We start from the raw sequence: 25,005 nt of genomic DNA, 5'->3' as shown, positions 1-25,005 counted from the left end.
CTGTAGTAGCGCTGCTTGCTGACATATGGTTCATTCATAAAAACACAAACATAAAAACAAAGCCTGCATTGTAAAAAAGCTTTATTCGCTGGCGTTTGGTTCATTCATAAAAATATGAGACATGACTCTTCTAAAATACTTTTTTCATATAAAGCAGTGTGTAGCTTCTTGTTTCTTGTATCGGAGACTTTAGTTCATTTTGCTCGTGTGTATGTGCGCACTCATGTTAAAGGGGTACTCCGATGAAAACCTTTTTTCTTTTAAATCAACTGGTGGCAGAAAGTTAAACATATTTGTAAATTACTTCTATTAAAAAATCTTAATCCTTCCTGTCCTTATTAGCTGCTGAATACTACAGAGGAAATAATTTTCTTTTTGGAATGCTCTCTGATGACATCATGAGCACAGTGCTCTTTGCTGATGTCATTAAAATAATAATAACTCTTTATTTATTGTTGTCCTTAGTGGGATTTGAACTCAAGGGCCCTGCACTGCAAGGCAGCAGTGCTAACCACTGAGCCACTATGCTGCCCTTAGCATACATCTGCTATACATCTGCTATGCATCTGCTATAAATCTGCTATGTATCTGCTATGCACGGTTGCTAAAATGGACAGAGATGTCAGCAGAGAGCACTGTGCTTGTGATGTCATCAGTGTTCCAAAAAGAAAGGAATTTCCTCTGTAGCATTCAGCAGCTAATAAGTACTGGAAGGATTAAGATTTTTTAATAGAAGTAATTTACAAATATGTTTAATTTTCTGGCACCAGTTGACTTAAAAGAAAAAAGGTTTTCACCGGAGTACCCCTTTAATGATGATCTAGTGAGTGAATTCTGGTGTGTGCGTCTCCCAGAGTACAGGGACTGCAGTGCTGCCGAAGTTCATACTGTATGAGTTTCTAGCAGTATAATCGGAAAAGTGTACAGTGACCCCTCGACCTACGATGGCCCCGACATACGATAATTTCAACATACGATGGCCTCTCAGAGGCAGCATCAACATACGATGCTTTTTTATGTCGGGGCCATCGCATAAACGGCTATCCGACAGCGCAAAACTGCTTCAGCTGCCACCGGATAGCCGTTTACGGTGCCCCGTGTGGTCCGCTGACGATCACTTACCTGTCCTCTGGGCTCCGGCACGTCCTCTTCGGGATCCTCAGCATCGTCGGCGCTCTCCGTCATCGTCATCACGTCGCTGCGCACGCCGTCCCGTCATCCAATAGGAGCGGCGTGCGTAACAACGTGATGGCGGCAACGGAGAGCGAGGATGCCGGGGAAGCAGAGGCCTTGCCGGAGCGTCGGGGACACCTCGGAGACGCGGCGACAGCGATGGATGGCGACATCCCGGGCAGCGGTGACGAGCGGTGACGGTCCGGAGCGGCGGGGACAGGTGAGTACAACTTCCTCTAACAGTGGTCTTCAACCTACGGACCTCCAGATGTTGCAAAACTACAACACCCAGCATGCCCAGACAGCCGTTGGCTGTCCGGGCATGCTGGGTGTTGTAGTTTTGCAACATCTGGAGGTCCGCAGGTTGTAGACCACTGTCCTATACTTTACATTGCACGGATCCCTCAACATACGATGGTTTCAACAAACGATGGTCCATTTGGAACGGATTACTATCGTATGTTAAGGGACCACTGTAGTTATTGTTGGCACGGGTGTTTGTAGGAGTGATATGTTTGATTCTTAGCACAACAATGCTGGTGGTATTGTCAGCAGGAGTTTACTGCCGAATCTGTTCTATGTGAAGTCGGAGGGTATACATTATATGCAAAAATTGATACTGTTCGCCCTTATTAAATAGAAGCGGCGTGATGTGCATCCTACTTGTTCATATGTACATGATGAGTTATTGTATATGAAAATATTATTATTTGTATTCGAGATGTGGATCATACATATCTATATATATATATATATATATGTGTGTGTGTTGTTTGTTTTTAAACGTAATGATAATATCGCAGTGGGAAAAACGACGGTTTCCCTAAACAGGGGCACTACAGCGCTGCCAAAAAGTGTGTAACGTTAGATATGTATTGTTTTCTTTTTCTTTTTTTCTGTATCCATATGCAAATATATGTTGAGTTAGTAGCTTTAGATATTATTTATTTATATTAGTTTTATACATTATCAATATTTTCATTTAGACCGAGCAGGGCCAGTGTGTTCATTTTGTAAATCTAAAAAGATTCTCTCTTGCAGAGGCTCCCAAATCTATCATGGTTGTCCTCAGGTATTTGTTCAATTGCTGTAATCTTGAACTCTTCAAAGTTATGATTGTGTTTTTCAGTGGCATGTCTCTCCTGTAGAGTGTAAGCTCTTATGGGCAGGGTCCTCTCTCCTGTAGAGTGTAAACTCTTATGGACAGGGTCCTCTCTCCTGTAGAGTGTAATCTCTTATGTACAGGGTCCTCTCTCCTGTAGAGTGTAAGCTCTTATGGACAGGGTCCTCTCTCCTGTAGAGTGTAAGCTCTTATGGACAGGGTCCTCTCTCCTGTAGAGTGTAATCTCTTATGTACAGGGTCCTCTCTCCTGTAGAGTGTAAGCTCTTATGTACAGTGTCCTCTCTCCTGTAGAGTGTAAGCTCTTATGTACAGGGTCCTCTCTCCTGTAGAGTGTAAGCTCTTATGTACAGGGTCCTCTCTCCTGTATAGTGTAAGCTCTTATGGGCAGGGTCCTCTCTCCTGTAGAGTGTAAGCTCTTATGGACAAGGTCCTCTCTCCTGTATAGTGTAATCTCTTATGTACAGGGTCCTCTCTTCTGTATAGTGTAAGCTCTTATGGGCAGGGTCCTCTCTCCCGTATAGTGTAAGCTCTTATGGGCAGGGTCCTCTCTCCTGTATAGTGTAATCTCTTATGTACAGGGTCCTCTCTCCTGTAGAGTGTAATCTCTTATGGTCAGGGTCCTCTCTCCTGTAGAGTGTAAGCTCTTATGGACAGGGTGCTCTCTCCTGTATAGTGTAATCTCTTATGTACAGGGTCCTCTCTCCTGTAGAGTGTAATCTATTATGGGCAGGGTCCTCTCTCCTGTAGAGTGTAGGCTCTTATGGGCAGGGTCCTCTCTCCTGTAGAGTGTAAGCTCTTATGGGCAGGGTCCTCTCTCCTGTAGAGTGTAAGCTCTTATGGGCAGGGTCCTCTCTCCTGTAGAGTGTAAGCTCTTATGGACAGGGTCCTCTCTCCTGTACAGTGTAAGCTCTTATGGGCAGGGTCCTCTCTCCTGTAGAGTGTAAGCTCTTATGGGCAGGATCCTCTCTCCTGTAGAGTGTAAGCTCTTATGGGCAGTGTCCTCTCTCCTGTAGAGTGTAAGCTCTTATGGGCAGGGTCCTCTCTCCTGTAGAGTGTAAGCTCTTATGGGCAGGGTCCTCTCTCCTGTAGAGTGTAAGCTCTTATGGACAGGGTCATCTCTCCTGTAGAGTGTAAGCTCTTATGGGCAGGGTCCTCTCTCCTGTAGAGTGTAAGCTCTTATGGGCAGGGTCCTCTCTCCTGTAGAGTGTTATCTCTTATGGGCAGGGTCCTCTCTCCTGTATAGTGTAATCTCTTATGTACAGGGTCCTCTCTCCTGTAGAGTGTAAGCTCTTATGTACAGGGTCCTCTCTCCCGTATAGTGTAAGCTCTTATGGGCAGGGTCCTCTCTCCTGTATAGTGTAATCTCTTATGTACAGGGTCCTCTCTCCTGTAGAGTGTAATCTCTTATGTACAGGGTCCTCTCTCCGGTATAGTGTAAGCTCTTATGGGCAGGGTCCTCTCTCCTGTATAGTGTAATCTCTTATGTACAGGGTCCTCTCTCCTGTAGAGTGTAAGCTCTTATGGGCAGTGTCCTCTCTCCTGTAGAGTGTAAGCTCTTATGGGCAGGGTCCTCTCTCCTGTAGAGTGTAAGCTCTTATGGGCAGTGTCCTCTCTCCTGTAGAGTGTAAGCTCTTATGTACAGGGTCCTCTCTCCTGTAGAGTGTAAGCTCTTATGGGCAGGGTCCTCTCTCCTGTAGAGTGTAAGCTCTTCTGGACAGGGTCATCTCTCCTGTAGAGTGTAAGCTCTTATGGGCAGGGTCCTCTCTCCTGTAGAGTGTAAGCTCTTATGGGCAGGGTCCTCTCTCCTGTAGAGTGTAAGCTCTTATGGGCAGGATCCTCTCTCCTGTAGAGTGTAAGCTCTTATGGGCAGTGTCCTCTCTCCTGTAGAGTGTAAGCTCTTATGGGCAGGGTCCTCTCTCCTGTAGAGTGTAAGCTCTTATGGGCAGGGTCCTCTCTCCTGTAGAGTGTAAGCTCTTATGGACAGGGTCATCTCTCCTGTAGAGTGTAAGCTCTTATGGGCAGGGTCCTCTCTCCTGTAGAGTGTAAGCTCTTATGGGCAGGGTCCTCTCTCCTGTAGAGTGTTATCTCTTATGGGCAGGGTCCTCTCTCCTGTATAGTGTAATCTCTTATGTACAGGGTCCTCTCTCCTGTAGAGTGTAAGCTCTTATGTACAGGGTCCTCTCTCCTGTAGAGTGTAAGCTCTTATGGACAGTGTCCTATCTCCTCTAGAGTGTAAGCTCTTATGTACAGGGTCCTCTCTCCCGTATAGTGTAAGCTCTTATGGGCAGGGTCCTCTCTCCTGTATAGTGTAATCTCTTATGTACAGGGTCCTCTCTCCTGTAGAGTGTAATCTCTTATGTACAGGGTCCTCTCTCCGGTATAGTGTAAGCTCTTATGGGCAGGGTCCTCTCTCCTGTATAGTGTAATCTCTTATGTACAGGATCCTCTCTCCTGTAGAGTGTAAGCTCTTATGGGCAGTGTCCTCTCTCCTGTAGAGTGTAAGCTCTTATGGGCAGGGTCCTCTCTCCTGTAGAGTGTAAGCTCTTATGGGCAGTGTCCTCTCTCCTGTAGAGTGTTATCTCTTATGGGCAGGGTCCTCTCTCCTGTAGAGTGTAAGCTCTTCTGGACAGGGTCATCTCTCCTGTAGAGTGTAAGCTCTTATGGGCAGGGTCCTCTCTCCTGTAAAGTGTAAGCTCTTATGGGCAGGGTCCTCTCTCCTGTAGAGTGTAAGCTCTTATGGACAGTGTCCTCTCTCTTGTACAGTGTAAGCTCTTATGGGCAGGGTCCTCTCTCCTGTATAGTGTAATCTCTTATGTACAGGGTCCTCTCTCCTGTAGAGTGTAAACTCTTATGGGCAGGGTCCTCTCTTCTGTAGAGTGTACGCTCTTATGGGCAGGGTCCTCTCTCCTGTATAGTGTAATCTCTTATGTACAGGGTCCTCTCTCCTGTAGAGTGTAAGCTCTTATGTACAGGGTCCTCTCTCCTGTAGAGTGTAAGCTCTTATGGACAGTGTCCTTTCTCCCGTATAGTGTAAGCTCTTATGGGCAGGGTCCTCTCTCCTGTATAGTGTAATCTCTTATGTACAGGGTCCTCTCTCCTGTAGAGTGTAATCTCTTATGTACAGGGTCCTCTCTCCGGTATAGTGTATGCTCTTATGGGCAGGGTCCTCTCTCCTGTATAGTGTAATCTCTTATGTACAGGGTCCTCTCTCCTGTAGAGTGTAAGCTCTTATGTACAGGGTCCTCTCTCCTATAGAGTGTAAGCTCTTATGTACAGGGTCCTCTCTCCTGTAGAGTGTAAGCTCTTATGGGCAGGGTCCTCTCTCCTGTAGAGTGTAAGCTCTTATGTACAGGGTCCTCTCTCCTGTAGAGTGTAAGCTCTTATGGACAGTGTCCTCTCTCCTGTACAGTGTAAGCTCTTATGGGCAGGGTCCTCTCTCCTGTATAGTGTAATCTCTTATGTACAGGGTCCTCTCTCCTGTAGAGTGTAAACTCTTATGGGCAGGGTCCTCTCTTCTGTAGAGTGTAAGCTCTTATGTACAGGGTCCTCTCTCCTGTAGAGTGTAAGCTCTTATGGGCAGGGTCCTCTCTCCTGTAGAGTGTAAGCTCTTATGTACAGGGTCCTCTCTCCTATAGAGTGTAAGCTCTTATGTACAGGGTCCTCTCTCCTGTAGAGTGTAAGCTCTTATGGGCAGGGTCCTCTCTCCTGTAGAGTGTAAGCTCTTATGTACAGGGTCCTCTCTCCTGTAGAGTGTAAGCTCTTATGGACAGTGTCCTCTCTCCTGTACAGTGTAAGCTCTTATGGGCAGGGTCCTCTCTCCTGTATAGTGTAATCTCTTATGTACAGGGTCCTCTCTCCTGTAGAGTGTAAACTCTTATGGGCAGGGTCCTCTCTTCTGTAGAGTGTAAGCTCTTATGTACAGGGTCCTCTCTCCTGTAGAGTGTAAGCTCTTATGGGCAGGGTCCTCTCTCCTGTAGAGTGTAAGCTCTTATGTACAGGGTCCTCTCTCCTGTGGAGTGTAAGCTCTTATGGACAGTGTCCTCTCTCCTGTACAGTGTAAGCTCTTATGGGCAGGGTCCTCTCTCCTGTATAGTGTAATCTCTTATGTACAGGGTCCTCTCTCCTGTAGAGTGTAAACTCTTATGGGCAGGGTCCTCTCTTCTGTAGAGTGTACGCTCTTATGGGCAGGGTCCTCTCTCCTGTATAGTGTAATCTCTTATGTACAGGGTCCTCTCTCCTGTAGAGTGTAAGCTCTTATGTACAGGGTCCTCTCTCCTGTAGAGTGTAAGCTCTTATGGACAGTGTCCTCTCTCCTGTAGAGTGTAAGCTCTTATGTACAGGGTCCTCTCTCCCGTATAGTGTAAGCTCTTATGGGCAGGGTCCTCTCTCCTGTATAGTGTAATCTCTTATGTACAGGGTCCTCTCTCCTGTAGAGTGTAATCTCTTATGTACAGGGTCCTCTCTCCGGTATAGTGTAAGCTCTTATGGGCAGGGTCCTCTCTCCTGTATAGTGTAATCTCTTATGTACAGGGTCCTCTCTCCTGTAGAGTGTAAGCTCTTATGGGCAGTGTCCTCTCTCCTGTAGAGTGTAAGCTCTTATGGGCAGGGTCCTCTCTCCTGTAGAGTGTAAGCTCTTATGGGCAGTGTCCTCTCTCCTGTAGAGTGTAAGCTCTTATGTACAGGGTCCTCTCTCCTGTAGAGTGTAAGCTCTTATGGGCAGGGTCCTCTCTCCTGTAGAGTGTAAGCTCTTATGTACAGGGTCCTCTCTCCTGTAGAGTGTTATCTCTTATGGGCAGGGTCCTCTCTCCTGTAGAGTGTAAGCTCTTATGGGCAGGGTCCTCTCTCCTGTAGAGTGTAAGCTCTTATGGACAGTGTCCTCTCTCCTGTACAGTGTAAGCTCTTATGGGCAGGGTCCTCTCTCCTGTATAGTGTAATCTCTTATGTACAGGGTCCTCTCTCCTGTAGAGTGTAAACTCTTATGGGCAGGGTCCTCTCTTCTGTAGAGTGTACGCTCTTATGGGCAGGGTCCTCTCTCCTGTATAGTGTAATCTCTTATGTTTACGGTCCTCTCTCCTGTAGAGTGTAAGCTCTTATGTACAGGGTCCTCTCTCCTGTAGAGTGTAAGCTCTTATGGACCGTGTCCTCTCTCCTGTAGAGTGTAAGCTCTTATGTACAGGGTCCTCTCTCCCGTATAGTGTAAGCTCTTATGCACAGGGTCCTCTCTCCTGTATAGTGTAATCTCTTATGTACAGGGTCCTCTCTCCTGTAGAGTGTAAGCTCTTATGGGCAGGGTCCTCTCTCCTGTAGAGTGTAAGCTCTTATGGGCAGGGTCCTCTCTCCTGTAGAGTGTAAGCTCTTATGGGCAGGGTCCCCTCTCCTGTAGAGTGTAAGCTCTTATGGACAGGGTCCTCTCTCCTGTAGAGTGTAAGCTCTTATGGGCAGGGTCCTCTCTCCTGTAGAGTGTAAGCTCTTATGGGCAGGGTCCTCTCTCCTGTAGAGTGTAAGCTCTTATGGACAGGGTCCTCTCTCCTGTAGAGTGTAAGCTCTTATGGACAGGGTCCTCTCTCCTGTAGAGTGTAAGCTCTTATGTACAGTGTCCTCTCTCCTGTAGAGTGTTATCTCTTATGGGCAGGGTCCTCTCTCCTGTAGAGTGTAAGCTCTTATGGGCAGGGTCCTCTCTCCTGTAGAGTGTAAGCTCTTATGGGCAGGGTCCTCTCTCCTGTAGAGTGTAAGCTCTTATGGACAGGGTCCTCTCTCCTGTAGAGTGTAAGCTCTTATGGACAGGGACCTCTCTCCTGTAGAGTGTAAGCTCTTATGTACAGTGTCCTCTCTCCTGTATAGTGTAATCTCTTATGTACAGGGTCCTCTCTCCTGTAGAGTGTAAACTCTTATGGGCAGGGTCCTCTCTTCTGTAGAGTGTACGCTCTTATGGGCAGGGTCCTCTCTCCTGTATAGTGTAATCTCTTATGTTTACGGTCCTCTCTCCTGTAGAGTGTAAGCTCTTATGTACAGGGTCCTCTCTCCTGTAGAGTGTAAGCTCTTATGGACAGTGTCCTCTCTCCTGTAGAGTGTAAGCTCTTATGTACAGGGTCCTCTCTCCCGTATAGTGTAAGCTCTTATGGGCAGGGTCCTCTCTCCTGTAGAGTGTAAGCTCTTATGGGCAGGGTCCTCTCTCCTGTAGAGTGTAAGCTCTTATGGGCAGGGTCCCCTCTCCTGTAGAGTGTAAGCTCTTATGGACAGGGTCCTCTCTCCTGTAGAGTGTAAGCTCTTATGGGCAGGGTCCTCTCTCCTGTAGAGTGTAATCTCTTATGGGCAGGGTCCTCTCTCCTGTAGAGTGTAAGCTCTTATGGACAGGGTCCTCTCTCCTGTAGAGTGTAAGCTCTTATGGACAGGGTCCTCTCTCCTGTAGAGTGTAAGCTCTTATGTACAGTGTCCTCTCTCCTGTAGAGTGTTATCTCTTATGGGCAGGGTCCTCTCTCCTGTAGAGTGTAAGCTCTTATGGGCAGGGTCCTCTCTCCTGTAGAGTGTAAGCTCTTATGGGCAGGGTCCTCTCTCCTGTAGAGTGTAAGCTCTTATGGACAGGGTCCTCTCTCCTGTTGAGTGTAAGCTCTTATGGACAGGGACCTCTCTCCTGTAGAGTGTAAGCTCTTATGTACAGTGTCCTCTCTCCTGTATAGTGTAATCTCTTATGTACAGGGTCCTCTCTCCTGTAGAGTGTAAGCTCTTATGGGCAGGGTCCTCTCTTCTGTAGAGTGTAAGCTCTTATGGGCACGGTCCTCTCTCCTGTACAGTGTAATCTCTTATGTACAGGGTCCTCTCTCCTGTAGAGTGTAATCTCTTATGGACAGGGTCCTCTCTCCTGTAGAGTGTAATCTCTTATGGGCAGGGTCCTCTCTCCTGTAGAGTGTAATCTCTTATGGGCAGGGTCCTCTCTCCTGTAGAGTGTAATCTCTTATGGGCAGGGTCCTCTCTCCTGTAGAGTATAAGCTCTTATGGACAGGGTCCTCTCTCCTGTAGAGTGTAAGCTCTTATGGTCAGTGACCTCACTCCTGTAGAGTGTAAGGTTCTATATACTGTGTTCTACACACTGTACTTTACAGTCCTATGTACCGAATAAACGACATGAAAATAAACCTGAAACTGAACTGTTACTGCTGCATCCCTCTAATGGTCAGTGCTGGATATTACACCCTGCTGCAAATACATCCCCAGTATGCTAAAAATTGCTTATTTTGTTTACATAAGCACCTTAAATAATCCTACCACACTGTCTGCAATGCATAACAAAAATCTGGCATCTATATAAAGATGGCGGAGGACTGCAGCATGATACACATTTATAACATGTAGTTCCCTTTCCAGCATGAAGCCGACACTATTCCCTGATCTTTAGGGGGAGGCAGCTTATGGCCAGGATAGCAACAACAAGCAAAATATGGAATTCAAGGACCAACTGGGGCTAAAGCTAATTCTGACAGACAGCCTCGGGCACATCCAGATTTTGGCCAAGTCATTCCAGCTCCATTGGGAAACGTTTGATGAAGAGATTGCTCCGCGCAGCATCTGGTCCAGCTGTGAAGACACAGGCTGCTTCTCCAGCAGAGGACATTAAGAGCACAGATCTGCTTAGCTACAGGCTTTTGGATATAGCTTTGGGATAGAAGAATCCCTCTTTATATTTATGGATAAGACAGGTGCTTTGAATATGTGATGAAGCAGGTGACGTGCAGTAAGCGAGCCTCAGGCCTGAGCAGAAAAGCATGTGTTATTTTTATTATACAGATTATGAACTGATACTGTCAAAGTCAGCTGTGCCCTTTGTGATAGGAAACAGGGCACATACCCATTATAGGAGGGGAAGGAAAGATAAATGTGAGGCTTCTGCGGTCATCACCTGCCTCTGATGTCATCGCTATTTTTCTGTACACATATATATTGTCTCTGCAGGCCTGCTTAATGGACAGGCTGTTCCTGATGGCAGAATTGTGCCCAGTCAGATGCCTCGTGCCGCTCCTCCTCCCCTCTCACAGCATGCAGCCTCACAGACACAAAAAGAGAGGGGGCAGTAGCTGCCCTGGTCTATCCCTGTTTTCTAATACTCTTCCTCTGTATCATTCTGCAATTCCTCTGTATCACATTCATTGTACTTGTGTTTGTGTTATGTATTTTGGTCAAGCACCTGGGTGGAGGCTGTCACGGAGCAGGTAGTGGATCCTCCACCTGTGTGGCTGATGACTCGGACCGTATCGGGGAGCGAAGTCTAAGGTGCCGCTGATTTTCACCAGAGCCCACCGCAAGGCAGGATGGGCTTGCTACGGCACGCGACACCTAGGTCGCTACCCCCGACACGGCTCGACGACACAGGTAACTGGGCAAGGCGAGGTACAGAAGGATGAGGCTGTAGCGTAGTCAAACGTAGCAGAAGGTCAAGGCAGGCGGCAAAGGTTCGTAGTCAAAAAACGTAGCAGGAAGGCCTGGAAACACGGGAATGGCAAACAGGCAAAGGGTACGCTTTCTCTCAGGCAAATGGCACTGAAGATCCGGCAGGGAAGTGTGGGAGGTGCAGGGACTTTATTAGTTAGTGTCTGGTGAATACAGTAATTAAGGGCATAGTGGCCCTTTAAATCTCAGAGCTCCGTCGCGCGCGCGCCCTAGGAGACGGGGGCGCGCGCGACGGGGCCGAGACACAGGAGCAGAAGCGGCAGCAGTACAGGGTGAGTAACGGGCCGGGATTCGCATGCGGGCGTGTCCCGCGAGGCGCATCCCGGCCCCGCCTGGAGTAGGGACAATACACACACGGCTGACATGTGCGGCCGGAGCGCAGGCAGTAACAATTTTAACTCTTATCAGATGTATAGTTGGGTCTAAGGGCACTATATAAATAAATAAAAAATAATAATATTTACTGTTTTACACTAGATGGATTTCTGTGCCCCCTCCCTTCCACTCTCACAGCATGCATGCTCATAAAAAGAAGTAGCAGCAGAACCCCCTCTACCCTTCTTCGCTTTACTATTTTACTTGCCTTTTCTGACAGCATGCAGTCTTACAAAGAGGGGGTAATAAGCTGAGATTGTTCCTCTTCTCCCCATTTTCTCTTTACTGTTTTATAATAGATGGATTCTGTTGCTCCCCCTCTACTCTCACAGCATGCACGCACAAAGAGAGAGAGAAGCTGCAGCAGCATCCCTCCCTCCCTTTTTCACTGTATTACACTAGATGGATTTCTCCTCTGCATCTCCTCCCCATCTTCTATTGATTGTTTTACACTAAATGGATTTGTAGATGACTTTGTGGGGTTGTAAACATTTACCGCAAACTTTTCTTCTTATAAGATATATTTCAAAATTTAGGATAGCCTCCACAAGGGCAGGCTCCTTGGGGGGGGGGTCCAAATACCCTTCTGTTTCATAAGAGACAGAAGGACGTCCTTCAGTCAACACTTTTTTGCAGAGAGGTTACTTGAAACTCAAGTCAAAATCAGTCCCCAATTTACCATGTACTATTTATAATACAGTGACCCCCGACCAACGATGGCCCTGACATACGATAATTTCAACATGCGATGGCCTCTCAGAGGCCATTGCATGTTGAAGGCAGCATCAACATACAATGCTTTTTTATGTCAGGGCCATCGCATAAACGGCAATCCGGCAGCGCAGACTGCTTCAGCTGCCACCGGATAGCCGTTTACGGTGCCCCGTGAGCTCCGGTGATGGTCTCTTACTTGTCCTCAGGGCTCCGGCGCGTCCTCTTCGGGATTCCCTGCATCGCTGGCACTCTCCATCGTCGTCATCACGTTACCGCGCACGCCATCCCGTCATCCAATAGGAGCGGCGTGCGTAGTGATGTGATGGCGGCGACGATCCCGGAGAAGCAGAGACGTCCAGAGCGCCGGGGACACCACGGGGACGTGGCGACAGCGATGGAGGGCGACATCCAGGGCAGCGGTGATGAGCGGTGACGGTCCGGAGCGGCGGGGACAGGTGAGTACAACTTCCTATACTTTACATTGCACGGATCCCTCAACATACGATGGTTTCAACAAACGATGGTTCATTTGGAACGGATTACCATCGTATGTTGAGGGACCCCTGTACTGGTGTCTCATATGTAACAGAGGAGTGTTTGGGCCCCTCTAAGAAGCATTGACCTAGGTAAGCTATGTATCTGCTTATATGGAGATCTACATGTTCCCAGCATTCCCTGCAGATTTTATCTTTACATCCATTGAGTTCACACTGCACCAATCAGTCCAGCATGGGATTAAATCTGAAGGGTTCAGCTGTCTGATGCTAAGTTTCCCTTAGGAAGCTAAGAACAATAAAGAGACCACAGGGTATTATGGCTGAGGCTCTCTCTATAGAACACTTTAGTAAAGTCCCACGTTGTTTGTTAGTGGGAATCACCAAAGGACCACACAGGATTGAGACGTGGGAGCTCAATTATCTGTTTATCTCCCTTTAGCTGCTTCAGTGCCAGAATCCAACATCCCCTCATGAGTTGGCAGAGTAGAAAGACACAATCGCCTCTGGAGATGCCACCCTCCACACAGAGACTGGCATGTGCTGCAATGCTCAGGAGAGACATGATAACATAAGTCAGAGCTGGCACAGAGCGGCCGTCTGCCACATTAACTGGATTACAGAGCTTCCTATGAATGATGGCCATTTCTATGGTTATGTCGGCACAAAATCCAGTAGTTCAAGGAGTCTGGAGTCTGAAGGATCCCATGTTGTTTGAGATTATGCAAATACATTATTAATCCCCCTCCATCACTGTCAGCAGCACAGACAGGCGGCATATCTAAGAAACAGCAACATCTTCCAAGCATCTGTAGTCTTCACCAGGGACATAATAATGGCAGGCGCAGGAATAAAGCGGGATTGTAAAAGTGTATTAGATGTAGACACTGAATTGTCATAAGTGGCAATCTCATGCATAGAATTATCTACTTTCCATGTTCCAAGAATATAACTACTATAATACTGCTCCTATGTACAACAATATAACTATTATAATACTGCTCCTATATACAAGAATACAACTACTATAATACTCCTCCCTATATACAAGAATATATCTACTGTAATACTGCTCCGATATACAAGAATATAACTACTATAATACTGCTCCTATATACAAGAATATATCTACTGTAATACTGCTCCTATATACAAGAATATAACTACTATAATACTGCCTCCTATATACAAGAATATAACTACTATAATACAGCCTCCTGTATACAAGAATATAACTACTATAATACTGTCTCCTATATACAAGAATATAACTACTATAATACTGCCTCCTATGTACAAGAATATAACTACTATAATACTGCCTTCTATGTACAAGAATATAACTACTATAATACTGCCTCCTATATACAAGAATATAACTACTATAATACTGCTCCTATATACAAGAATATAACTACTATAATACTGCCTCCTATATACAAGAATATAACTACTATAATACAGCCTCCTGTATACAAGAATATAACTACTATAATACTGTCCTCTATGTACAAGAATATAACTACTATAATACTGCCTCCTATGTACAAGAATATAACTACTATAATACTGCCTTCTATGTACAAGAATATAACTACTATAATACTGCCTCCTATATACAAGAATATAACTACTATAATACTGCTCCTATATACAAGAATATAACTACTATAATACTGCTCCTATATACAAGAATATAACTACTATAATACTGCTCCTATATACAAGAATATAACTACTATAATACTGCTCCTATGTACAAGACTATAACTACTGTAACACTCACGTTTCAGAAGACGGTGGTTGTGGATCCACTGGACCTGTGTGGCAGATGACTTGGACCGTACCAGGGAGCGGAGTCTAAGGTGCTGCTGGTTTTCACCAGAGCCTGCCGCAAAGCGGGATGGACTTGCTGCGGCAGGCGGCACCCAAGTCGCTACCCCTGGCACGGCTCGACCACACAGGCGGCTGAGAAGATGCGAGGCACAGGAGGGATAAGGCAGCTCGTAGTCTGGATAGCAGAAGGTCAGGGCAGGAGGCATGGTTGCGTAGTCAGGACATAGCAGGAGGTCAATAGGCAGGCGGCAGAGAAACAATGTTGGGTCACAAAGCGAAGGATCGGATACACGGCAAGGCAGAAACAGGAATGCTTTCTCTCAGGCTCAAGGCAACAAAGATCCAGCAGGGGAGTGAGGAGGGTGGAGGAATATATAAATGAGCCACAGGTGAATCACACTAATGAGCGCACTGCCCTTTAAATCATAAAGCTTCAGCGCGCGCGAGCGCCCTAGGGGATGGAAACACGTGCCCCGGAGCAGTGAGGCAGAGGCTGGGGCAAGAGAAGCACCAGGTGAGTGACGGACTGGGGCTCGTATGTGGGCACGTCCCGCGATGCGAGTCCCAGCCCCGCCGGCAGCAGCAGGTAACGGGACCATGCGCTCACGGCCAGCATGTGCGGCCGGTGCACATAACGTAGCAGTACCCCCAATTTGGTCTTTCCCTTCCTTCCTTTGGTCTCTCCCTCCTTTTTTCGACTCTGAAAATATCACAGTCCATGATATTCTCCTCAGGACCATAACCCTCCAAGTCCACCAACAAAAATTGTTTACCTCTCACAGTCTTTGTAGCAAGAATCTCTTTAACCTTGAATATGTCAGAAGTGCCAGAGACAGGTGTGGGGACAAGATTCTTCTGAGAAAACCGGTTTATGAAAAGAGGCTTGAGGATAGAGACGTGGAAGGAATTAGGAATACGTAACGTAGCAGGTAGACGGAGTTTGTAGGAGACAGGGTTGATTTTTTGTAGAATCTGGAAGGGACCAGGGTAGCAATTGTTACGCCGAGCGCTCCGGGTCCCCGCTCCTCCCCGGAGCGCTCGCAACATCCTCGCTACTGCAGCACCCCGGTCAGATCTACTGACCGGGTGCGCTGCGATACCGCCCCCAGCCTGGATGCGATTCGCGATGCGGGTGGCGCCCGCTCGCGATGCGCACCCCGGCTCCCGTACCTGACTCGCTTTCCGTCGGTCCTGTCCCGGCGCGCGCGGCCCCGCTACCTAGGGCGCGCGCGCCGGGTCTCTGCGATTTAAAGGGCCACTGCGCCGCTGATTGGCGCAGTGGGTCTAATCAGTCATTCACCTGTGCACTTCCCTATTTAACCTCACTTCCCCTTCCCTTCCTTGCCGGATCTTGTTGCCATCGTGCCAGTGAAAGCGTTCCCTTGTGTGTTCCTAGCCTGTGTTCCAGACCTCCTGCCGTTGCCCCTGACTACGATCCTTGCTGCCTGCCCCGACCTTCTGCTACGTCCGACCTTGCTCTTGTCTACTCCCTTGTACCGCGCCTATCTTCAGCAGTCAGAGAGGTTGAGCCGTTGCTAGTGGATACGACCTGGTTACTACCGCCGCTGCAAGACCATCCCGCTTTGCGGCGGGCTCTGGTGAAAACCAGTAGTAACTTAGAACCGGTCCACTAGCACGGTCCACGCCAATCCCTCTCTGGCACAGAGGATCCACCTCCTGCCAGCCGAATCGTGACAGTAGATCCGGCCATGGATCCCGCTGAAGTTCCACTGCCAGTTGTCGCCGACCTCACCACGGTGGTCGCCCAGCAGTCGCAACAGATAGCGCAACAAGGCCACCAGCTGTCTCAACTGACCGTGATGCTACAGCAGCTACTACCACAGCTTCAGCAATCATCTCCTCCGCCAGCTCCTGCACCTCCTCCGCAGCGAGTGGCCGCTTCCGGCCTACGACTTTCTTTGCCGGATAAATTTGATGGGGACTCTAAGTTTTGCCGTGGCTTTCTTTCACAATGTTCCCTGCACTTGGAGATGATGTCGGACCAGTTTCCTACTGAAAGGTCTAAGGTGGCTTTCGTAGTCAGCCTTCTGTCTGGGAAGGCTCTGTCATGGGCCACACCGCTCTGGGACCGCAATGACCCCGTCACTGCCTCTGTACACTCCTTCTTCTCGGAAATTCGAACTGTCTTTGAGGAACCTGCCCGAGCCTCTTCTGCTGAGACTGCCCTGCTGAACCTGGTCCAGGGTAATTCTTCCGTTGGCGAGTACGCCATCCAATTCCGTACTCTTGCTTCCGAATTATCCTGGAATAATGAGGCCCTCTGCGCGACCTTTAAAAAAGGCCTATCCAGCAACATTAAAGATGTTCTGGCCGCACGAGAAATTCCTGCTAACCTACATGAACTCATTCATCTTGCCACTCGCATTGATATGCGTTTTTCCGAAAGGCGTCAGGAGCTCCGCCAGGATATGGACTTTGTTCGCACGAGGCGTTTTTTCTCCCCGGCTCCTCTCTCCTCTGGTCCTCTGCAATCCGTTCCTGTGCCTCCCGCCGTGGAGGCTATGCAAGTTGACCGGTCTCGCTTGACACCTCAAGAGAGGACACGACGCCGCATGGAGAATCTTTGCCTGTAAAGCAAAAGCAAGCTGAGACTTTACCCCCTCACAGGCCTTTTGACTGTCCTATTGACCTCCTCCCGGGCACTACTCCACCCCGGGGCAGAATTTACCCTCTGTCCGCCCCAGAGACTCTTGCTATGTCTGAATACATCCAGGAAAATTTAAAAAAGGGGTTTATCCGCAAATCCTCCTCTCCTGCTGGAGCTGGATTTTTCTTTGTGTCCAAAAAAGATGGCTCCCTACGTCCTTGCATTGATTACCGCGGACTTAATAAAATCACGGTAAAGAACCGCTACCCCCTACCTCTTATCTCTGAACTCTTTGATCGCCTTCAAGGTGCCCACATCTTTACCAAACTGGACTTAAGAGGTGCATATAATCTCATCCGCATCAGGGAGGGGGACGAATGGAAAACTGCATTTAACACCAGAGATGGACACTTTGAGTATCTGGTCATGCCCTTTGGCCTGTGCAACGCCCCTGCCGTCTTCCAAGACTTTGTTAATGAAATTTTTCGTGATCTCTTATATTTCTGTGTTGTTGTGTATCTGGACGATATTCTGATTTTTTCTGCCAACTTAGAAGAACATCGCCAGCATGTCCGCATGGTTCTTCAGAGACTTCGAGACAATCAACTTTATGCCAAAATGGAGAAATGTCTGTTTGAATGTCAATCTCTTCCTTTCCTAGGATACTTGGTCTCTGGCCAGGGACTACAAATGGACCCAGATAAACTCTCTGCCGTCTTAGATTGGCCACGCCCCTCCGGACTCCGTGCTATCCAACGTTTTTTGGGGTTCGCCAATTATTACAGACAATTTATTCCACATTTTTCCACTATTGTGGCTCCTATCGTGGCTTTAACCAAGAAGAATGCCAATCCTAAGTCCTGGTCTCCTCAAGCGGAAGACGCATTTAACCCCTTAAGGACCGGGGGTTTTTCCGTTTTTGCATTTTCGTTTTTTGCTCCTTGCCTTTAAAAAATCATAACTCTTTCAATTTTGCACCTAAAAATCCATATGATGGCTTATTTTTTGCACCACCAATTCTACTTTGTAATGACGTCAGTCATTGTGCCCAAAAATCTACGGTGAAACGGGAAAAAAAATCATTGTGAGACAAAATTGAAAAAAAAAACGCCATTTTGTAACTTTTGGGGGCTTCCGTTTCTACGTAGTACATTTTTCGGTAAAAATGACACCTTACCTTTATTCTGTAGGTCCATATGATTAAAATGATACCCTACTTATACAGGTTTGAATTTGTCGCACTTCTGGAAAAAATCATAACTTCATGCAGAAAAATTTATACGTTTAAAATTGTCATCTTCTGACCCCTATAACTTTTTTATTTTTCCGTGTATGGGGCGGTATGAGGGCTCATTTTTTGCGCCGTGATCTGAAGTTTTTAATGGTATCATTTTTGCATTGATAGGACTTATTGATCGCTTTTTATTCATTTTTTCATGATATAGAAAGTGACCAAAAATGCACTATTTTGGACTTTGGAATTTTTTTGCGCGCACGCCATTGACCGTGCGGTTTAATTAACGATATATTTTTATAATTCGGACATTTCCGCACGCGGCGATACCAATTATGTTTATTTTTATTTTTATTTACACTGTGTTTTTTCTTTTATGGGAAAAGGGGGGTGATTCAAACTTTTAATAGGGAAGGGGTTAAATGATGTTTATTCACTTTTTTTTTGCACTTTTTTTTTGCAGTGTTATAGGTCCCATAGGGACCTATAACACTGCACACACTGATCTTTTACATTGATCACTGGTTTCTCATAAGAAACCAGTGATCGATGATTCTGCCGCATGACTGCTCATGCCTGGATCTCAGGCACTGAGCAGTCATTCGGCGATCGGACAGCGAGGAGGCAGGTAGGGGCCCTCCCGCTGTCCTGTCAGCTGTTCGGGATGCCGCGATTTCACCGCGGCTATCCCGAACAGCCCACTGAGCTAGCCGGCATGCTTTCGGTTTCACTTTAGACGCGGCGTTCAACTTTGAACGCCGCGTCTAAAGGGTTAATAGCGCGCGGCACAGCGATCAATGCCGCGCGCTATTAGCCACGGGTCCCGGCCGTTGTTAGAGGCCGGGCCCGAACCGCTATGACGCGGGGCCACGCCGTGGCCCCGCGTTATAGATCGGGAGTGGACACATGACGTTCCAGTACGTCATGTGTCCTTAAGGGGTTAAACGGCTCAAGTCTGCCTTTTCTTCTGCTCCCGTGCTCTCCAGACCTGACCCATCTAAACCCTTCCTATTGGAGGTTGATGCCTCCTCAGTGGGAGCTGGAGCGGTCCTTCTACAAAAAAATTCTTCCGGGCATGCTGTTACTTGTGGTTTTTTTTCTAGGACCTTCTCTCCGGCGGAGAGGAACTACTCCATCGGGGATCGAGAACTACTGGCCATTAAATTGGCACTTGAGGAATGGAGGCATCTGCTGGAGGGATCAAAATTTCCAGTTATCATTTTCACCGATCACAAGAATCTCTCCTATCTCCAGTCTGCCCAACGGCTGAATCCTCGCCAGGCCAGGTGGTCGTTGTTCTTTGCCCGTTTTAACTTTGAAATTCATTTTCGCCCTGCCGACAAGAACATTAGGGCCGATGCTCTCTCTCGTTCCTCGGATGCCTCGGAAGTAGAGGTCTCTCCGCAACACATCATTCCTCCTGACTGTCTGATCTCCTCTTCTCCAGCCTCCATCAGGCAAACTCCTCCAGGGAAGACCTTTGTTTCTCCATGCCAGCGTCTCGGGATTCTCAAATGGGGTCACTCCTCCCACCTCGCAGGCCATGCGGGCATCAAAAAGTCCTTGCAACTCATCTCTCGTTTCTATTGGTGGCCGACTCTGGAAACAGATGTTGTGGATTTTGTGCGGGCCTGTACTGTCTGTGCCCGGGATAAGACTCCTCGCCAGAAGCCTGCTGGTCTCCTTCACCCTCTGCCTGTCCCCGAACAGCCTTGGTCTCTGATTGGTATGGACTTTATTACAGACCTACCCCCATCCCGTGGCAACACTGTTGTTTGGGTGGTCGTTGATCGATTTTCCAAGATGGCACATTTTATTCCTCTTCCTGGTCTTCCTTCAGCGCCTCAGTTGGCAAAACAATTTTTTGTACACATTTTTCGTCTTCACGGTTTGCCCACGCAGATTGTCTCGGATAGAGGTGTCCAATTCGTGTCTAAATTCTGGAGGGCTCTCTGTAAACAACTCAAGATTAAATTAAACTTCTCTTCTGCTTATCATCCTCAATCCAATGGGCAAGTAGAAAGAATTAACCAGGTCCTGGGTGACTATTTACGGCATTTTGTTTCCTCCCGCCAGGATGACTGGGCAGATCTTCTACCTTGGGCCGAATTCTCGTACAACTTTAGAGTCTCTGAATCTTCTGCTAAATCCCCATTTTTCGTGGTGTACGGCCGTCACCCTCTTCCCCCCCTCCCTATTCCCTTGTCCTCTGGTTTGCCCGCTGTAGATGAAGTGACTCGTGATCTTTCCACCATATGGAAAGAGACCCAAAATTCTCTTTTACAGGCTTCATCTCGCATGAAAAAGTTTGCCGATAAGAAAAGAAGAGCTCCCCCCATTTTTGCTCCCGGAGACAAGGTATGGCTCTCCGCTAAATATGTCCGCTTTCGTGTCCCCAGTTACAAACTGGGACCACGCTATCTTGGTCCTTTCAAAGTCTTGTGCCAAATTAATCCTGTCTCTTACAAACTTCTTCTTCCTCCTTCTCTTCGTATTCCTAATGCCTTTCATGTCTCTCTTCTTAAACCACTCATCATCAACAGTTTCTCTCCCAAGCTTGTTTCTCCCACTCCTGTTTCCGGTTCTTCTGACGTCTTCTCAGTGAAGGAAATACTGGCCTCCAAGACGGTCAGAGGAAAAAGGTTCTTTTTGGTTGATTGGGAGGGCTGTGGACCTGAAGAGAGATCCTGGGAACCTGAGGACAACATCCTAGACAAAAGTCTGCTCCTCAGGTTCCCAGGCTCCAAGAAGAGGGGGAGACCCAAGGGGGGGGGTACTGTTACGCCGAGCGCTCCGGGTCCCCGCTCCTCCCCGGAGCGCTCGCAACATCCTCGCTACTGCAGCACCCCGGTCAGATCTACTGACCGGGTGCGCTGCGATACCGCCCCCAGCCGGGATGCGATTCGCGATGCGGGTGGCGCCCGCTCGCGATGCGCACCCCGGCTCCCGTACCTGACTCGCTCTCCGTCGGTCCTGTCCCGGCGCGCGCGGCCCCGCTCCCTAGGGCGCGCCGGGTCTCTGCGATTTAAAGGGCCACTGCGCCGCTGATTGGCGCAGTGGGTCTAATCAGTCATTCACCTGTGCACTTCCCTATTTAACCTCACTTCCCCTTCCCTTCCTTGCCGGATCTTGTTGCCATCGTGCCAGTGAAAGCGTTCCCTTGTGTGTTCCTAGCCTGTGTTCCAGACCTCCTGCCGTTGCCCCTGACTACGATCCTTGCTGCCTGCCCCGACCTTCTGCTACGTCCGACCTTGCTCTTGTCTACTCCCTTGTACCGCGCCTATCTTCAGCAGTCAGAGAGGTTGAGCCGTTGCTAGTGGATACGACCTGGTTACTACCGCCGCTGCAAGACCATCCCGCTTTGCGGCGGGCTCTGGTGAAAACCAGTAGTAACTTAGAACCGGTCCACTAGCACGGTCCACGCCAATCCCTCTCTGGCACAGAGGATCCACCTCCTGCCAGCCGAATCGTGACAGCAATGACCGAGCTTGTAACAGGGGATCTTGAAGCGGATGTACTTGGTTGAAAGCCACACCATGTCACCAGGAGAGAAGGATGGAGGAGGTCTTCTACTTTTTTCCGCTTGTGTCTTCATGCGTGAAGAAGCCTGAGATAATAACTGTCGGGTCTGTTGCCAGGTGGTAGAGAAGTCACGGACCAGCTCATCAACAGCAGGCACACCGGAGGAGACTGGGAGAAGAAGAGGAGGATGGGGATGGAGTCCGTAGACAACAAAAAAAGGCAGACGACCTCGTGGACTCGGAATCCTTATGATTATTGAGAATTCAGCCCAGCCAACCCAATCGTCTTGGCGAGCTGAAACAAAATGCCGAAGAAAAGTCTTTAGGATTTGATTAACTCTCTCCACCTGTCTGTTAGACTGAGGGTGGTAAGCCAAAGAGAAGTCCAGATCGATGTCCAGATGGTTACAAAGGGCTCGCCAGAACTTAGAGACAAACTGCACACCTCGGTCCGAAATTATATGCTGAGGAAGACCATGTAAACTAAAGACATGCAACAAGAAGTACTTCGCCAGCTGCAGGGCAGAAGGAAGACCTGGTAGAGGAATTAAATGAGCCATCTTGGAAAACCGATCTACAACGACCCAGGTGTTATTATGAGATGGTGGCAAATCGGTGTTGAAATCCATGGCGATATGGGACCAGGGAGTCTCTGGAATGGGTAAAGGCTGTAAGAGTCCTGCAGGTCTCTGTCGAGGAGTTTTGTCGCGGGAACAAGTTTCACAGGAACGAACAAAATCAGAAACATCACGTTCAAGATGGGGCCACAAGTAATGCCCGGGAGATAAGAAGTAGAGTCTTGCGTATTCCAGGATGTCCTGTTGTCAAGGAAGAATTACCCCATTTCAGGACGTTGCGTCTAAATCTGGCGGGCACAAAGGATTTTCCCGGATGAGCTTGCTGAATCTCGGCAGAAGCAGCAGGAATCAAATGGTCAGGAGGAATAATATGCCTAGGCGTGGAGTCCAAACCAAAGGACCTGGAGAGAGCATCAGCCCTGATGTTCTTGTCTGCTGGACGGAAGTGAATGAAGAAGTTGAACCTAGAAAAGAATAGTGACCACCTTGCCTGGCAGGGGTTCATACGCTGAGCAGACTGAAGGTATAAAAGATTTCTATGGTCGGAGTAGATGCTGACCGGATGAGAAGAACCTTCCAATAAATGTCCCCGTTCCTCCAAATCTAGCTTGATAGCGAGGAGTTCACGATCTCCAATTGAGTAATTCCTCTCAGCAGGAGAAAAAGGTCTTGAAGAAGAACCAACAAGTAACAGTATTGCCCTTGGTGTTTTTCTGAGTAAGAACGGCACCCGCTCCAATAGATGAGGCATCAACCTCCAAAGCAAAGGGCCTCTCCGGATCAGGTCTTGTAAGCACAGGAGCAGAGGCAAATGCAGACTTCAAACGGGAGAAGGCCTCTTCAGCCTCTTGAGGCCAAGACTTAGGATTAGATACCTTCTTAGTGAGAGCCACAATTGGAGCAACCAAGGATGAAAAATGGGTGATAAATTGATGATTATAGTTTGCGAACCCCAGAAAGCGTTGTATAGCACGTAGGCCCGAGGGACGAGGCCAATCCAATACTGCAGACAATTTATCTGGATCCATCTGCAGGCCCTGGTTAGAGACAATGTAGCCAAGAAACGGAAGGAAAGATTTCTCGAACAGGCATTTCACCAGTTTGGCGTAAAGATGATTCTTCCGTAATCGCTGAAGAACTAGACGAACATGAGTACGATGCTCCTTTTAGTTGGAAGAGAAGATCAAGATGTCATCTAGGTATACGACAACACAGGTGTAGAGAAGATCACGGAAGATATCATTGACACACTCTTGAAAACGGCTGGAGCATTGCAGAGACCAAATGGCATTACGAGATACTCAAAATGTCCGTCACGAGTATTGAAGGCCGTTTTCCACTCATCTCCCTTGCAGATACAAAGGTTATACGCTCCACGAAAGTCCAATTTGGAGAAGACTTTGGCACCACATAGGCAGTCAAAAAGTTCTGAGATAAGAGCAGAGGGTAATGGTTCTTGACCGTGATTTTGTTAAGTCCCCTGTAGTCAATGCATGGACGGAGTGAGCCATCCTTCTTCCCTACAAAGAAGAAACCTGCTCCAGCAAGAGAAGAGGACTTACGGATAAATCCCTTTTGGAGATTCTCCTGGATATACTCAGCCATGGCTTTGGTCTCAGGAACCTATATCGTGGGAGGGTATATCCTCCCACGAGGAGGAGTGGTACCAGGCAGAAGATCAATAGGGCAATCGTAAGGACGATGTTGAGGCAGAGACTCAGCCTGTTTCTTGCAGAAAACATCAGAGAAATCTTGGTAAGGTGGTGGCAGGCCAGGTAAAGGAGGAAGGCGAGAAACAACTTTACGCACAACTGGTTGGAGGCAAAGATTTTGACAGGATTGTCCCCAACGAATAATCTCTCCACTTCTCCAATCCTCTTGCGGGGAATGGCGTTTCAGCCAAGGAAGGCCAAGAAGAATCTCTGAATTACAGTGTGGCAGAACATAGAATTCAATCTTTTCTTAATGCGATACTCCCACTTGCATGACAAGAGATTCAGTACGGAAGTGAACCATACAGTCCAGATTTTGTCCATTAACAGAGGAGATGATCAAGGGCTTGGCAAGTCGAGTGACAGGAAGATGATACTTGTGCACCAAAGAAGCATCGATAAAGTCACCTGCTGATCCTGAATTCAAAAATTCTGTAGCTCTGAAGGAAAACTTGGCAGAAGCGAAGACTTGTACTGAAATATTTAAGCGAGGAGAGGTGGTATTCACACCTAGGGACGCCTCTCCTACATTCCCTAGGTGTACAGTCTTTGAGGAAGTGTTTGGGGCTAGCAAAATACAGGCACAAATTCTCACTGCGTTGTTGTGATCTCTCCTGTTGCATAAGATAGGAATGACCCACTTGCATAACCTACAGGAAACTGTAGAGGTGAACGTTGAAACACGGGTGCCAGGCGAGGATATCTCCATGTTCGGGCAGGTGCCATCTCTAAGCGCAATTCTTCCAGCCTCTCAGCAAAATGCACATCAATGCGTGTGGCCAAGTGGATAAGTTCAGTCAGAGAAGGAGGATCACGTGCAGTAAGGGCATCTTTAATCCTGCTAGGTAGTCCTTTTTTGAATGTGGCACACAAGGCCTCATCATTCCATGCCAGTTCTGAGGCTAGAGTGCGGAATTGAACCGTGTAGTCACCAACAGAAGAATTCCCTTGACATAGGTTCAGCAAATATGACTCAGCAGAAGAGGCACATGCGGGTTCCTCAAAGACACAGCAAAATTCTGCCAGAAAAGCCGTTAAATTGGAAGTTACTGGATCACCACGGTCCCAAAGGGGTGTAGCCCAGGCCAGGCCACCTTCGCACGTTCTGTCAGAAACAGTTCAGACATGAGCTCCAGGGGCATGGAGCACTGTGTAACGAAGCCTCTGCATGACTTGGAATCATCATACTTGGGAG

The 25,005-nt window shown here is 47.9% G+C and overlaps 1 protein-coding gene across 2 annotated transcripts in view; it reads left to right on the top strand.

The window, feature by feature from the left end:
• The window catches only part of PLEKHB1 (pleckstrin homology domain containing B1), a 113,207-nt gene that overhangs the window by 13,517 nt on the left and 74,685 nt on the right, over positions 1 to 25,005 (top strand). The gene's annotated exons all lie outside the window — the stretch shown is intronic.

The sequence above is a fragment of the Hyla sarda genome, chromosome 2 (genome assembly GCF_029499605.1).
Source record: "Hyla sarda isolate aHylSar1 chromosome 2, aHylSar1.hap1, whole genome shotgun sequence".
NCBI lineage: Eukaryota > Metazoa > Chordata > Amphibia > Anura > Hylidae > Hyla > Hyla sarda.
Note: the sequence above shows the minus strand (reverse complement) of the source record. Positions and strands in the feature narration are given on the sequence as shown.